At 38.9% G+C, this 14,317-nt stretch overlaps 2 long non-coding RNA genes across 3 annotated transcripts; both read right to left on the bottom strand.

Annotated features, from left to right (window-relative positions):
* Window positions 1-1,516: 1,516 nt before the first annotated feature.
* Window positions 1,517-3,173, bottom strand: LOC112703191 (uncharacterized). Its single transcript, XR_011863501.1, has 4 exons — window positions 3,090-3,173; window positions 2,205-2,284; window positions 1,897-2,037; window positions 1,517-1,757 (listed from the first exon to the last, which is right to left on the bottom strand). It is a non-coding gene; the product is annotated as an uncharacterized lncRNA (long non-coding RNA).
* An 809-nt stretch (window positions 3,174-3,982) lies between these two features.
* LOC140174238 (uncharacterized) lies at window positions 3,983-6,016 on the bottom strand. 2 transcript variants are annotated; one of them, XR_011863500.1, is made up of 4 exons: window positions 5,541-6,016; window positions 4,660-4,989; window positions 4,233-4,466; window positions 3,983-4,133 (listed from the first exon to the last, which is right to left on the bottom strand). It is a non-coding gene; the product is annotated as an uncharacterized lncRNA (long non-coding RNA). The 2 variants fall into 2 exon arrangements; XR_011863499.1 differs by lacking the exon at window positions 5,541-6,016 and having other exon boundaries at window positions 4,660-5,345.
* Between the last annotated feature and the right edge of the window lie 8,301 nt (window positions 6,017-14,317).

The raw sequence follows: 14,317 nt of genomic DNA, 5'->3' as shown, positions 1-14,317 counted from the left end.
ACACCAAACTTAACATGAGAATAAAGTCTCAATAGGAAAAATATTTTTGGTTTTTATAATTTTGTAATTTTTTTGTGCTTTTTCGAAAATTAAGTGGAAAAGAAAAGAAAATAAAGGTATCAAAATTCTTAATGAGAATTCCAGGAATCATGCAATGTTTAGTCTAAGACTCCGGTCCAGGAATTAGACATGGCTTCACAGCCAGCCAAGCTTTCAAAGAAAGCTTCGGTCCAAAACACTAGACATGGCCAATGGCCAGCCAAGCCTTAGCAGATCACTGCTCCAACAGCAAGATTGATAGAAATCAACATGCTCTTGTGATGATAAGTTGAAACCTCGGTCCAATGAAATTAGACATGGCTTCACAGCCAGCCAGACTTCAACAGATCATCATGAAACACTAGAATTCATTCTTAATAATTCTGAAGAAAAAAATACCTAATCTAAGCAACAAGATGAACCTTCAGTTGTCCAAACTCAACAATCCCCGGCAACGGCGCCAAAAACTTGGTGCGCGAAATTGTGATCAATACTTTTCACAACTCAAATAATCCCCGGTAATGAATCCAAAAACTTGGTGTTCAATACCATGGCATAAACACAACTTCGCACAACTAACCAGCAAGTGTACTGGGTCGTCCAAGTAATAAACCTTACGCGAGTAAGGGTCGATCCCACAGAGATTGTTGGTATGAAGCAAGCTATGGTCACCTTGTAAATCTTAGTCAGGCAAACTCAAATGGATATGGGTGATATACGAATAAAACATAAAGATAAAGATAGAGATACTTATGCAATTCATTGGTTGGAATTTCAGATAAGCGTATGAAGATGCTTGTCCCTTCCGTCTCTCTGCTTTCCTACTGTCTTCATCCAATCCTTCTTACTCCTTTCCATGGCAAGCTTATGCAAGGGTTTCACCGTTGTCAGTGGCTACCTCCCATCCTCTCAGTGGAAATGTTCAACGCATCCTGTCACGGCACGACTATCCATCTGTCGGTTCTCAATCAGGCCGGAATAGAATCCAGTGATTCTTTTGCGTCTGTCACTAACGCCCCGCCCTCAAGAGTTTGAAGCCACTACAAGAAAATAAGCTTTCTGCCACGCTTTAAAAGCGTGCCGAAAAGTGCAAAAACGTGTGCCGATAGCTTTTCGCCACGCTTTTTGAGATATCGGCACGCTTTTGAAAGGGTCACATCTGCGAGCGTGCCGATAGCTCTATCGCCACGCTTTTGTGGATCTATCGGCACGCTTTTTCTGTTGGCACGTTTTCATGTCTCGCCATGCTTAAAAAGCGTGGCCATATCTATTAACCTATAGCTACGCTTTAAAAGCGTACCAAAAAGTGTACATATCGCCACGCTTTTAAAGTGTGCCGATTAGGTTGGTTTTCGGTACGCTTTCACATACAATCACACTTCAAAAGCGTGGCTTGCCAGCTAAAATCTTTTGCCACGCTTTCAAAGCGTGGCCTTTTCCTTTGTCGAATTAAAAAAAAAAAGAGAAAATTAGAAGGTATAAAAAATTGATTTTTTATTGATTTACATGAATTATTTACATGCTAAAATTGTAATTAAAAAATTACAATACTTTAACAAAACTAATAATTGAATTAGGACAAAATAAGTTCATCATTAGAACTTAGGAGATCATTAGAACTATCAAAATTATCATTAGAACTTATCACCAGTCTTGCTCTTTGATGCAGTCTCTCGTAGGTATGCTACCATTTTATTGGCACCTTCAGATTCACATTCCTACATGAAGGAGATGGATTTATAAAATAAACCATTACACTTAACCATGCTCATTTTACTAAGAAAATCAAAAGATAAAACTGAAATGCCAAGATCATGTTACAAATGAAACTTCAATTGCAGCCATGATGACACCTACCTCATAATCATATCTAGAAAAAAATTTCTTCCATAAGTTGCCCAGTGTTCCTTCACAACATCAACCACGGAGATCAGTTTCTCTCATGCCTTCTTGTCTTTGTTGTGGTGCGCAATAATAGAAAGCCAAGCTAAAACAGCCCTGTAAACACAAGATACATGGCTGATGTATGTTGCTGGTTATTATGCTCACAATTTATGAAAGTCTCAGTTTTGAAATTGATTACATCTTTTATATGTTTTGTCCCTTTATCAAAACAAGGAAGATGCAATGAACAGAGAGCGAATAGAGTCATGAAAAGAACTTACTGTTGCTTTCGAATAAACGAGTTCCACATATGCATGAATTTCTTCTCAGCATTGGTCACATTGTCAAAATTACCAAGCCTCTGCAAGGTATCAAAATGTTTCAATGAATCTTCAAAACGTATAGTATGAAGAAATACTAAAAGGTGCAATAGATTTCATATTCCCATCCCAAAGGCTCAAACTAAACCTATACAATGATCAATCAGAAATTTAATTGTCAAATTAGAATCACAAATGGTAATTAAGCTCTCCTAACAAGGTCTAAAATTCGATTAAACCATCCAATTTAAGTGTTGGTAAAGTACATTTTTTTTGTTCCTGAAGTTTTCGAAAAGTATAAAAAATATCGACGTTTAATTTGTTTCAATTGTGTCGCTATTGTTTCAAATATGTCTCTTAACCCCGAAGGGTATAATTGAAACATATTTGAAATTAGAGGAACAAAATTGAAACGTTAAGGGTCATTTTAAAATTTCTCGAAAACTTCAGGGACGAAAGAGTATATTTTATCCTTTAAGTGCAGTTGATGTAAATCCAAACAACAATTTGTTAAGAAACGGCATATAAAGTAATTAGCAGACTCTTATGGGTTAAGTAATTAGTGACACCGCTAACATGTAAACACTATTAAGTAGGTTTTTGGGTAAACGGCAAAATATTTCCTTACAGCTTTTCTATGTTCTTTCTTTCTCCCTTTGAGACACTTGTGTTTCAAGAAGTTAATAATAAAAGTAACAAAGAACTACTGAGCCTCATAGCCACAGGGCCATGCAAGTTTTACCCAAAAGCTTTATCAGACCGTTCTTGTATCACAAGAGTTACATTTAAAAAGGTAAAAGAGATTATAAATTTTGAAACAAGGATCATATATATAATCATGCATACCCTTAGCTCTTCAAAATCAGCAACTTCATCGTCAACTTCATCCTCACTATCTCCTTCTGATAGAACTTCTTCAAGTTCCATTGGCTTGAAGGACAAATAAATAAATAAATGAAAACGGAAATGAGGAAAATATTTGTCCGACATAAAAAACCATTAAAGAGCATGTAATTACATATTTTGATTTCTTTTGAGAGAGAGAGGAGATATTTTTCTAAAATATAGAATTGCTAGCATACTCTGTTAAGAACTTTCCATTTGATGGACAAAAACATATTTTTGGTAAAATATTTCTATTCGCATCCCCAACATTATCGAACCGATGATCTAAAATCACATTTATTATCCAAACAATTGCAACAAATAGAAAATTTCCACAGGAAGATACAGGGAGCACTCTGTATAGGCCTCTCATTGTACTCGGCTCTTGTTTTTTCAGGACGATTTATATATGTCAAGGAAACTGAAGTGCAGAACAGTAAACAAATAAATGGCAATCACTTATTACCTGGTATATGCGAAAGTGATAGAATTTTCGCTTGCTCAACTGGGAAAGGCTGAAATGTTTTCGAAGAGCTATGTCAGAGCTTTGTACATCAAGTAATTTACAGGAAAAAAGATTTATGATCACATGTAGACAATGACATGACAACTTATTTCAACCCTTCCTATATACCAGTCCAAATATCATTTACGCAGATCAGTTTTATTCCCTCTTAGTAAATATTGAGAAAAACTACATCTCTCTACTTCCAATTTTTATTTTTACATATTCACTTCCTCAGTATTCTACATTTGTAAGATACTCTCCAAACACTTGAAAACTTAAAGAATTTCAGGGAATCATAAAAAGCTTTAAAAAAAACAATACTCCCAACCCGAGGTAAAGCACAAACCTTCATTCTCTGCTGATCTTGTGCAGCAGCTTTTGCTCGCACTCTAACTTCTTCTGGATGAATTTTAGACTGGGGACGGATCACAAAATCCAAAGGTGTTGCTTCTGGCCTTGATGCATGTTGCCTTGAAGAAGACTGTCCAGACCTAGGCCTGCATTATACATTCAGAACAATTAGCATCTATAACACAAATCAGTGACAACTTAGTTCGCACTGCTCCACCAGTAATATCTTAATGCCCAAGACTTACTGTGAAAATTCCAAATCAAGATCACCATCTCTACATTCTATCCCTGCTGCTTTATTTGCCAGCCTGTAGAAATTCAGCATATTGCAATACATAAGACAAATATTGCTTAAGACAAGCAATTTAAATCAGAATGGTTGAGCACTTTTTAACAGTTGGCCTCCTGAAAGGAATCCTGTCGTCCTCAGCATTTCTCATGTCCTCAAACCGTGTACTCTTATTAAATATGGGTCGGCTCTGCAATTACAAAGCAAAAATGATGTACTTTTTGAAGTATCTGTCCCCAAAAAAGAAAACTACTCCTGGATGAAAATGGATAGCTTGTAAAAAAAAGAAAATGCATACCATTATAATGTCTTCAAGAATCAGTATAATTTTTAAGGAAAGATAAATGATACATGCTGAAGCAAGAGTTTCACATATTACTTACCCATTTGTCAACCAGTTCCTTTGCTAGTTTTCTATTTACATTGATTTCTTCGTCGGACTTCGATAAGAGAAGAGGAAAAAATGTGGAGAAGTAACTAATAACAGATGACAAGCATAGATATAGAAGCTAAACTTCAAATTTATACCAGCTTTTTCATGATCCCCCAAATCTGAAAAACATTGAGCTGCAATATTAATTATTCCTATTCCTTCAAAAATTTCAGCAGCTTGCCTAAGAATTTCGTGCGCATCCTCAAGATTCAAATCACGCAAATGGTTTGCAGTTTCCCTAAGACCAGCAGCCTTAGACTTTTTCTCCAGTAGGAGTCCCCTGCTCTTTCAAAACACATTGTCGCCAAGCAGAGTTATTAATTAAAACGACTTATCACAAGCAGAGTTTCTTGGGGCAAGAACAAATCTAAACACAAAGTTTAATTCATTTAACAAGTTTCAATCCTCTTTCATAAAAACATACAACAACTCGGATCTTAAACCACACACATAGTAAAGGAACAATTAACTCAAACCATCAATATCAATCAACGAAATTAAACAAATCAAAATCCTAACCGTGAATGCTTAAAGTATGAAAAGATTAACCTACTGCTAGTTAATGTAGAAAAACTAGAATAACAGAACAGGCAAAGCAGTAGCAATTCAGCATCACATAGTAGCAGCTGAGCACTACCACAGCTGTAGCAGAACAGAACCAAATGTCAAGAAGTTTAGGGAAAAAAAAACCCTAAACCAAATATCAGATTAGAACAAAAAATATAAATTTAGAAAAATCAGGAAAAAATGAAGAACCAAGAAAATCAAAACAAAAAATCAATTTCAAAAACAAATAATCAGATCAAGAAAAATTTTGAACAGATAATTTACCACTGTGCTGCGAACGCTGAACGTGGCTAACGGAGGTGCGACGAGTGAAGGAGATGGAGACGGCGGCGCGACGACTTCAGAGAGGGTGACGACAACGCGGCGAGTGCTGAACCATGGAAGGAGGAGTGACGATTGAGGGTTTGCGAGAGAGAGTGAGCGTCGACCGGGGGTTTGCGATAGAGAGTGAGCGCCGAGGGAGGCCTTACCAGAGTGAGTCACCGCCGAAGGAGGGATAGGTGTTTACAGGAGAGACGGAAGGAGCACCGACGCAGGGAACACCGGCAGAGATGGCACCTATGTAGGGGTTGCTAGAGAGGGTTGGAACGAGGTTGACCAACGAATGTTATTGGGGGAGAGAGTGAGAGCACCGGCGATGAGCTCTATGTTAGGTGAAGAGCGCCGCCGCTGTTAGGGTGATGAGCTCTGTGTTAGGGTTGTCGCTTTTAAGGCATTGTTTCAAAGAAGAGGAGGGTGTGTTTCGAAGAACGGAAGAAGTGTTGTTAGGGGGTTGTTGTGTAAACTGTTTGTTTCGAATTAAGAGGGGTGGATTTTTTTTTTGTGGAATTTTGTGGCCACACTTATAAAGCGTGCCGAAAGATTTAGAGGAAACGGCCACGCTTTAAAAATGTAAGGATAATGAAACTATTTTGCCACGCTTCAAAAGCGTGCCAATTTTTCTCTATGGCCACGCTTTTTAAGCGTGACGATAAAAAAGCGTGGCCAAATTTCAAATAAGTGGCTACCCTCATAAAAGCGTGCCGATTTCTCTCTATGGCCACGCTTTTCAAGCATGGCAAAAAAAAGCGTGGCCAAATCATAAATCAGTGGCCACCCTCCCAAACGCGTGCCCATAGACCACTTTTGGGTACGCTTTAAAAGCGTAGCAAGAAAAAAGGGTGCCGACAGGCCTTTTTTCTTGTAGTGAGCTTGTCACAGTCATTCAATCATTGAATCCTACTCAGAATACCACAGACAAGGTTAGACCTTCCGGATTCTCTTGAATGCCGCCATCAGTTCTAGCCTATACCACGAAGACTCTGATCTCACGGAATGGCTGGCTCGGTTGTCAGGCGAGCGCTCGGTTGTCAGGCGATCAACCATGCATCGTGTATCAGGAATCCAAGAGATATTCACCCAATCTAAGGTAGAACGGAGGTGGTTGTCAATCACACGTTCATAGGTGAGAATGATGATGAGTGTCACGGATCATCACATTCATCAAGTTGAAGAACAAGTGATATCTTAGAACAAGAACAAGCGGAATTGAATAGAAGAACAATAGTAATTGCATTAATACTCGAGGTACAGCAGAGCTCCACACCTTAATCTATGGTGTGTAGAAACTCCACCGTTGAAAATACATAAGAACAAGGTCTAGGCATGGCCGAATGGCCAGCCTCCCAAAGAGGGTTCAATCATAAAAACATGATCAAAAGCTCTAAAATGATCCAAAGATGAAAATACAATAGTAAAAGGTCCCACTTATAGAGAACTAGTAGCCTAGGGTTTACAGAGATGAGTAAATGACATAAAAATCCACTTCCGGGCCCACTTGGTGTGTGCTTGGGCTGAGCATTGAAGCATTTTCGTGTAGAGACTCTTCTTGGAGTTAAACGCCAGCTTTGGTGCCAGTTTGGGCGTTTAACTCCCATTTTTGTGCCAGTTCCGGCGTTTAACGCTGGAATTCCTGAGGGTGACTTTGAACGCCGGTTTGGGCCACCAAATCTTGGGCAAAGTATGAACTATCATATATTTCTGGAAAGCCCAGGATGTCTACTTTCCAACGCCGTTGAGAGCGCGCCAATTGGGCTTCTGTAGCTCCAGAAAATCCACTTCAAGTGCAGGGAGGTCAGAATCCAACAGCATCTGCAGTCCTTTTCAGTCTCTGAATTAGATTTTTGCTCAGGTCCCTCAATTTCAGCCAGAAAATACCTGAAATCACAGAAAAACACACAAAATCATAGTAAAGTCCAGAAAAGTGAATTTTAACTAAAAACTAATAAAAATATACTAAAAACTAACTAGATCATACTAAAAACATACTAAAAACAATGCCAAAAAGCGTACAAATTATCCGCTCATCAGCTATTCAGGTTACAACCAGATTGTAGTAGATCCCCAAGATCAAGAGAAAACAGCATTCACATGTCCATCTGGAGTGTTTGCTTACAGAAGGATGCCATTTGGTCTGTGTAATGCACCTGCAATCTTTCAGAGGTGCATGCTCTCTATTTTTTCTGATATGGTGGAAAAGTTTCTAGTAGTCTTCATGGACGACTTCTCAGTATTTGGAGACTCATTCAGCTCTTGTCTTGACCATCTAGCACTTGTTCTGAAAAGGTGCCAAAAGACTAACCTGGTTTTAAACTAGGAAAAATGTCACTTTATGGTGACTGAAGGAATCGTCCTTGGGCATAAAATTTTGAACAAATGAATAGAGGTGAATCAAGCTAAGGTGGAGGTAATTGAAAAATTACCACCACCTACCAATATTAAAGCAATCAGAAGCTTTTTGGGGCATGCAGGATTCTATAGGAGGTTTATAAAAGATTTTTCAAAAATTGCAAAACCTCTGAGTAATCTGCTAGCTGCTGACACACCATTTATCTTTGATAAGGAGTGTCTGTAGGCATTTGAGACTCTGAAAGCTAAGTTGATCACAGCACTAGTCATGTCTGCACCAGACTGGACATTACCATTTGAACTAATGTGTGATGCCAGTGACCATGCCATTGGTGCAGTGTTGGGACAAAGGCATGATAAGCTTCTGCACGTTATTTATTATGCTAGTCGTGTTTTAAATGACGCACAGAAGAACTACACGACCACAGAAAAGGAGTTACTTGCAGTGGTTTACGCCATTGACAAGTTCAGATCTTATTTAGTAGGATCAAAAGTGATTGTGTACACTGACCATGCTGCTCTTAAATATCTACTCACAAAGCAGGATTCAAAACCCAGACTCATAAGATGGGTGTTGCTTCTGCAAGAGTTTGATATAGAAATAAGAGACAGAAAAGGGACAGAGAACCAACTAGCAGATCACCTATCCCGAATAGAACCAGTAGAAGGGGCGTCCCTCCCTCTTACTGAAATCTCTGAAACCTTTCTGGATGAGCAACTCTTTGCCATCCAGGAAGTACCATGGTTTGCAGACATTGCAAACTACAAGGCTATGAGATTCATACCCAAAGAGTATAGTAAGCAGCAATCAAAGAAATTGATCTCGGATACAAAGTACTATCTGTGGGATGAACCATATCTCTTCAAGAGATGTGCAGACGGAATAATCCGTAGATGTGTTCCTAAAGAAGAAGCACAGAAGATCCTCTGGCATTGCCATGGATCCCAGTATGGAGGATATTTTAGAAGTGAGCGAACAGCCACAAGAGTCTTCCAATGTGGCTTCTACTGGCCTACTCTCTATAAAGACTCCCGAGAGTTTGTACGTAATTGAGATAGTTGCCAAAGATCTGGCAATCTGCCTCACGATTATTCCATGCCTCAACAAGGCATATTGGAGATTAAGTTGTTTGATGTATGGGGTATTGACTTCATGGGGCCTTTCCCACCATCATACTCAAACACTTATATTCTGGTGGCAGTGGATTATGTATCCAAATGGGTGGAGGCTATTGCAACACTCACTAATGATACTAAGACAGTGCTAAAATTTCTCTAGAAATATATCTTTAGCAGATTTGGTGTCCCTAGAGTACTAATCTGTGATGGGGCGCTCATTTCTGTAATAAACAGCTTTACTCTGCTATGGTTCGATATGGAGTTAGCCACAGGGTGGCAACTTCATATCATCCACAGACAAATTGGCAAGCTGAAGTCTCTAATAGAGAACGTAAAAGAATCCTGGAACGAAATGTGATTAACCGTAGAAGGGATTGGGCAAGAAGCTTGGATAATGCTCTGTGGGCATACAGAACAGCATCAAGACTCCTATAGGGACCTCTCCATACCAGCTTGTGTATGGAAAAGCCTGTCACTTGCCAGTGGAACTGGAACACAAGGCCTACTGGGCAACCAGATTCATAAACCTTGATGCCAAGTTAGCTGGAGAAAAACGATTGCTCCAGTTAAATGAGCTAGAGGAATTCAGACTCAATGCTTTCAAAAATGCAAAAATTTACAAAGAGAAAGAAAAAAGATGGCATGATAAGAAGCTGTCATCCAGAGTCTTTAAGCCAGGGCAAAAAGTTCTACTGTTTAACTCTAGGCTCAAATTATTTCCCGAAAAGTTAAAATCCCGGTGGAGAGGACCATATGTGATTATAGGTGTGTCACCATATGGATATGTAGAGCTTCAGGATAATGACTCTAACAAAAAATTCATTGTTAATGGACAGAGAGTCAAACATTATCTTGAAAGCAATTTTGAGCAAGAATGCTCAAAACTGAGACTTGATTAATGCTCAGTAATAGTCCAGCTAAAGACAATAAAGAAGCGCTTGCTGGGAGGCAACCCAGCCATTAACAAAGCTTATTTGTTAATTAAATGATAATTTTATGGGTTCATATTAATTATCTTCAAGGTAAAGTATCAATTGCATGAGTTCACAGAGTTACAAAAGGATTCAGAGGATAAAACAGCAAAAAGAAGCTCACTGATGCAAAAACGCCAGTAAAAGCTGTTTTGGGCATTAAACGCTCAAAATAAGCATCTACTGGGCATTTAACGCCAGTAGGGATAGCCATTTGGGTGTCAAACGCCAGAATGGATACCATTTTGGGCGTTTAACACCAGATTTGCAGCATCCTGGGCGTTCAGAAAAATGCCCAGTGATAAAGGATTTTCGGGCGTTTAATGCTAGCCAGAAGCTATAGCTGGGCGTTAAACGCCCAGGAGAAGCTACAGATGGGCGTTAAACGCCCAAAACATGCAGCAGTTGGGCGTTTAACGCCAGGATTGTGGGGAGAAGGTTACTTCGTTTTCACTTCAAATTTTTTCCATTTTTCATGTTTCAATTCATGATTTCTTGCATAAACATGTTATAAACTCTCATATTTCAACTTCAATTTCGAAAAATTTTTAATCCTAAACATATTTCCTAATTTTTCTTCAATATCTTTTCAAACCTTTTTCAAAACTCATTTATCTTTTTGAATTCTTTTCAAATCTTTTTAAATTCTTCTCAAATCTTTTTAAACTCATCATATCTTCTTTTCAAAATTTAAATTTATCTTTTTCAAATATATTTCATATCTTTTCAATTTTAAATTACATCTTTTTTCTATCATACTTATCTTTTACAAATCATATCTTCTATCCTATCCTCTTCAAAAATTTTCGAAAAAAAACCCCTTCCCTTTAAATCCGCGTTCGGCCTCCCTCCTCTCCTCCATAATTCGATCTTGAATCTCCCTCTATCCCTCTCTTTTCCTTTCTTTTGCTTGAGGACAAGCAAACCTCTAAGTTTGGTGTATTTATCCGTGATCACTAAGCCAATAACCACTAAGATCATGGCTCCTAAGGGAAAACAAACCACTGCAAGAGGCAAGAAAGAGAATATTCTAAAACCACTTTGGAATCAAAAGAAGTTCTTAACCAAAGAACATTCAGACCATTACTACAAAATAATGGGTCTAAGGTCAGTGATCCCAAAAGTTAAATTCGATCTGAAAGAAGACGAATATTCGTAGATCTAAGAGCAAATTCAAAATAGGAGCTGGGAAAACCTAGCTAATCCTGAAACAAAGGTGGGAAGAAACATGGTTCAGGAATTTTACTCTAATCTGTGGCAAATAGACAGGCGGAGAATAGCTGGAACCACCTTCTATGACTTTCGAACTCTAGTCAGAGGGAAGATTGTTCACCTCCACCCTGACAAAATAAGAGAGATCTTCAAGATGCCTCAACTGCAAGATGACCCAGACTCCTTTAGTAGGAGAATGATGAGAACAAATAAGAGCTTGGACAAAATTCTAGAGGACATATGCCTCCTTGAAACCAAGTGGACAACCAACACAAAGGGTGTCCCAAACCAACTCAAGAGAGGAGATCTCAAACCAGTCGCCAGAGGCTGGCTGGACTTCATTGGGCGTTCTATACTGCCCACTAGCAACCGCTCTAAAGTCACCATCAAAAGAGCAGTAATGATCCATTGCATTTTGTTGGGAAAAGAAGTGGAAGTTCATCAGCTGATTTCTTGTGAACTTTACACAATTGCAAACAAGAACTCCAATGATGCCAAATTGGCTTATCCAAGCTTAATCTCTATGTTGTGTAAAGATGCTGGGGTAAAGATGGGAGTAAATGAGTATATCTCAGTTGAGCAACCAATCACCAAAAAGTCAATGGAAGGACAACAAGGGCAGGACGACCCCATCAAGAGGAAAGCACAGGAGTTCCTCCCGGAAATCCCTCAAATTGAATAATGGGAGCGTCTTAAAGCATCTGTTACCAAGTTGCAAGAAGCTATGGGCCAACTAAAGGAAGAATAGTGGTGCACGAAATTGCAATCACACTTTTGCAATTCCGCACAACTAACCAGCAAGTGCACTGGGTCGTCCAAGTAATACCTTACGTGAGTAAGGGTCGATCCCATGGAGATTGTCGGCTTGAAGCAAGCTATGGTTATCTTGTAAATCTTAGTCAGGATATCAATAATTATCAGGGTTGATTGTGAAAAGTAAAAGAACATGAAATAAGTACTTGTTTTGCAGTAATGGAGAACAGGTTGAGGTTTTGGAGATGCTCCATCTTCTGAATCTCTGCTTTCCCACTATCTTCTTCTTCAAGCACGCAAGGCTCCTTCCATGGCAAGCTGTATGCAAGGGTTTCACCGTTGTCAGTGGCTACCTCCCATCCTCTCAGTGGAAATGTTCAACGCACCCTGTCACGGCACGGCTATCCATCTGTCGGTTCTCAATCAGGCCGGAATAGAATCTAGTGATTCTTTTGCGTCTGTCACTAACGCCCCGCCTTCAGGAGTTTGAAGCACGTCACAGTCATTCAATCATTGAATCCTACTCAGAATACCACAGACAAGGTTTAGACCTTCCGGATTCTCTTGAATACCGCCATCAGTTCTAGCTTATACCACGAAGACTCTGATTAAAGAATCCAAGAGATATCTACTTAATCTAAGGTCGAACGGAGGTGGTTGTCAGGCACACATTTATAATTGAGAATGATGATGAGTGTCACAGATCATCACATTCATCCGGTTTAAGAACAAGTAATATCTTAGAATGGAAGCAAGCATGATTGAATGAAAAATAGTAGTAATTGCATTAATCCATCAAGACACAGCAAAGCTCCTCACCCCCAACCATGGGGTTTAGAGACTCATGCCGTGGAAGGTATACAAAGAAACGTGTAAAGTGTCATGAGGTACAGATACAATGTCAAAAGATCCTATTAATAGTGAACTAGTAACCTAGGGTATACAGAGATGAGTAAATGACGTAAAAATCCACTTCCGGGGTCCACTTGGTGTGTGCTTGGGCTGAGCATTGATACTTTTCGTGTAGAGACTTTTTCTGGAGTTAAACGCCAGCTTTCATGCCAGTTTGGGCGTTTAACTCCAGATTTTATGCCAGTTCCAGCGTTAAACGCTGGAAATTCTGAGGCTGATTTGCAACGCCGGTTTGGGCCATCAAATTTCGGGCAAAGTATGGACTATTATACATTGCTGGAAAGCTCAGGATGTCTACTTTCCAATGCCGTTGAGAGCGCGCCAATTGAGCTTCTGTAGCTCCAGAAAATCCACTTCGAGTGCAGGGAGGTCAGAATCCAACAGCATCTGCAGTCCTTTTCGGTCTCTGAATCAGATTTTTGCTCAGGACCCTCAATTTCAGCCAGAAAATACCTGAAATCACAGAAAAACACACAATCTCATAGTAAAGTCCAGAAAAGTGAATTTTAACTAAAAACTAATAAAAATATACTAAAAACTAACTAGATCATACTAAAAACATACCAAAAACAATGCCAAAAAGCGTATAAATTATCCGCTCATCACAACACCAAACTTAAATTGTTGCTTGTCCCCAAGCAACTGAAAATCAAAGTAGGATGAAAAGAAGAGAATATACTATAGACTCCAAAATATCAAGGAAACTTAGCTCCAATTAGATGAGCGGGACTAGTAGCTTTTTGCTTCCGAACAGTTTTGACATCTCACTTTATCCTTTGAAGTTCAGAATGATTGGCATCTATAGGAACTCAGAACTCAGATAGTGTTATTGATTCTCCTAGTTAAGTATAATGATTCTTGAACATAGCTAGTGTATGAGTCTTGGCTGTGGCCCAAAGCACTCTGTTTTCCAGTATTACCACCGGATACATACATGCCACAGACACATAATTGGGTGAACCTTTTCAGATTGTAACTCAACTTTGCTAGAGTCCCCAATTAGAGGTGTCCAGGGTTCTTAAGCACACTCTTTTTGCCTTGGATCACAACTTTATTTCTTTCTTTTTCTTTCTTTTTTTTCGAAATTTTTTTTTTGAATTCACTGCTTTTTCTTGCTTCAAGAATCAATCTGATGATTTTTTTAGATCCTCAATAACAGTTCTCTTTTTCCTTCATTCTTTCAAGAGCCAACAATTTTAACATTCTCAAAACAACAAATTCAAAAGACATATGCACTGTTCAAGCATTCATTCAGAAAACAAAAAGTATTGTCACCACATCAAACTAATTCAACTAGTTTCAAGGATAAATTCGAAATCCTGTACTTCTTGTTCTTTTGTGTTTAAAGCATTTTTCATTTAAGAGAGGTGATGGATTCATAGGACATTCATAGCTTTAAGACATGAA

This window comes from Arachis hypogaea, chromosome 7 (genome assembly GCF_003086295.3).
Source record: "Arachis hypogaea cultivar Tifrunner chromosome 7, arahy.Tifrunner.gnm2.J5K5, whole genome shotgun sequence".
Classification (NCBI taxonomy): Eukaryota; Viridiplantae; Streptophyta; class Magnoliopsida; order Fabales; family Fabaceae; genus Arachis; species Arachis hypogaea.
Note: the sequence above shows the minus strand (reverse complement) of the source record. Positions and strands in the feature narration are given on the sequence as shown.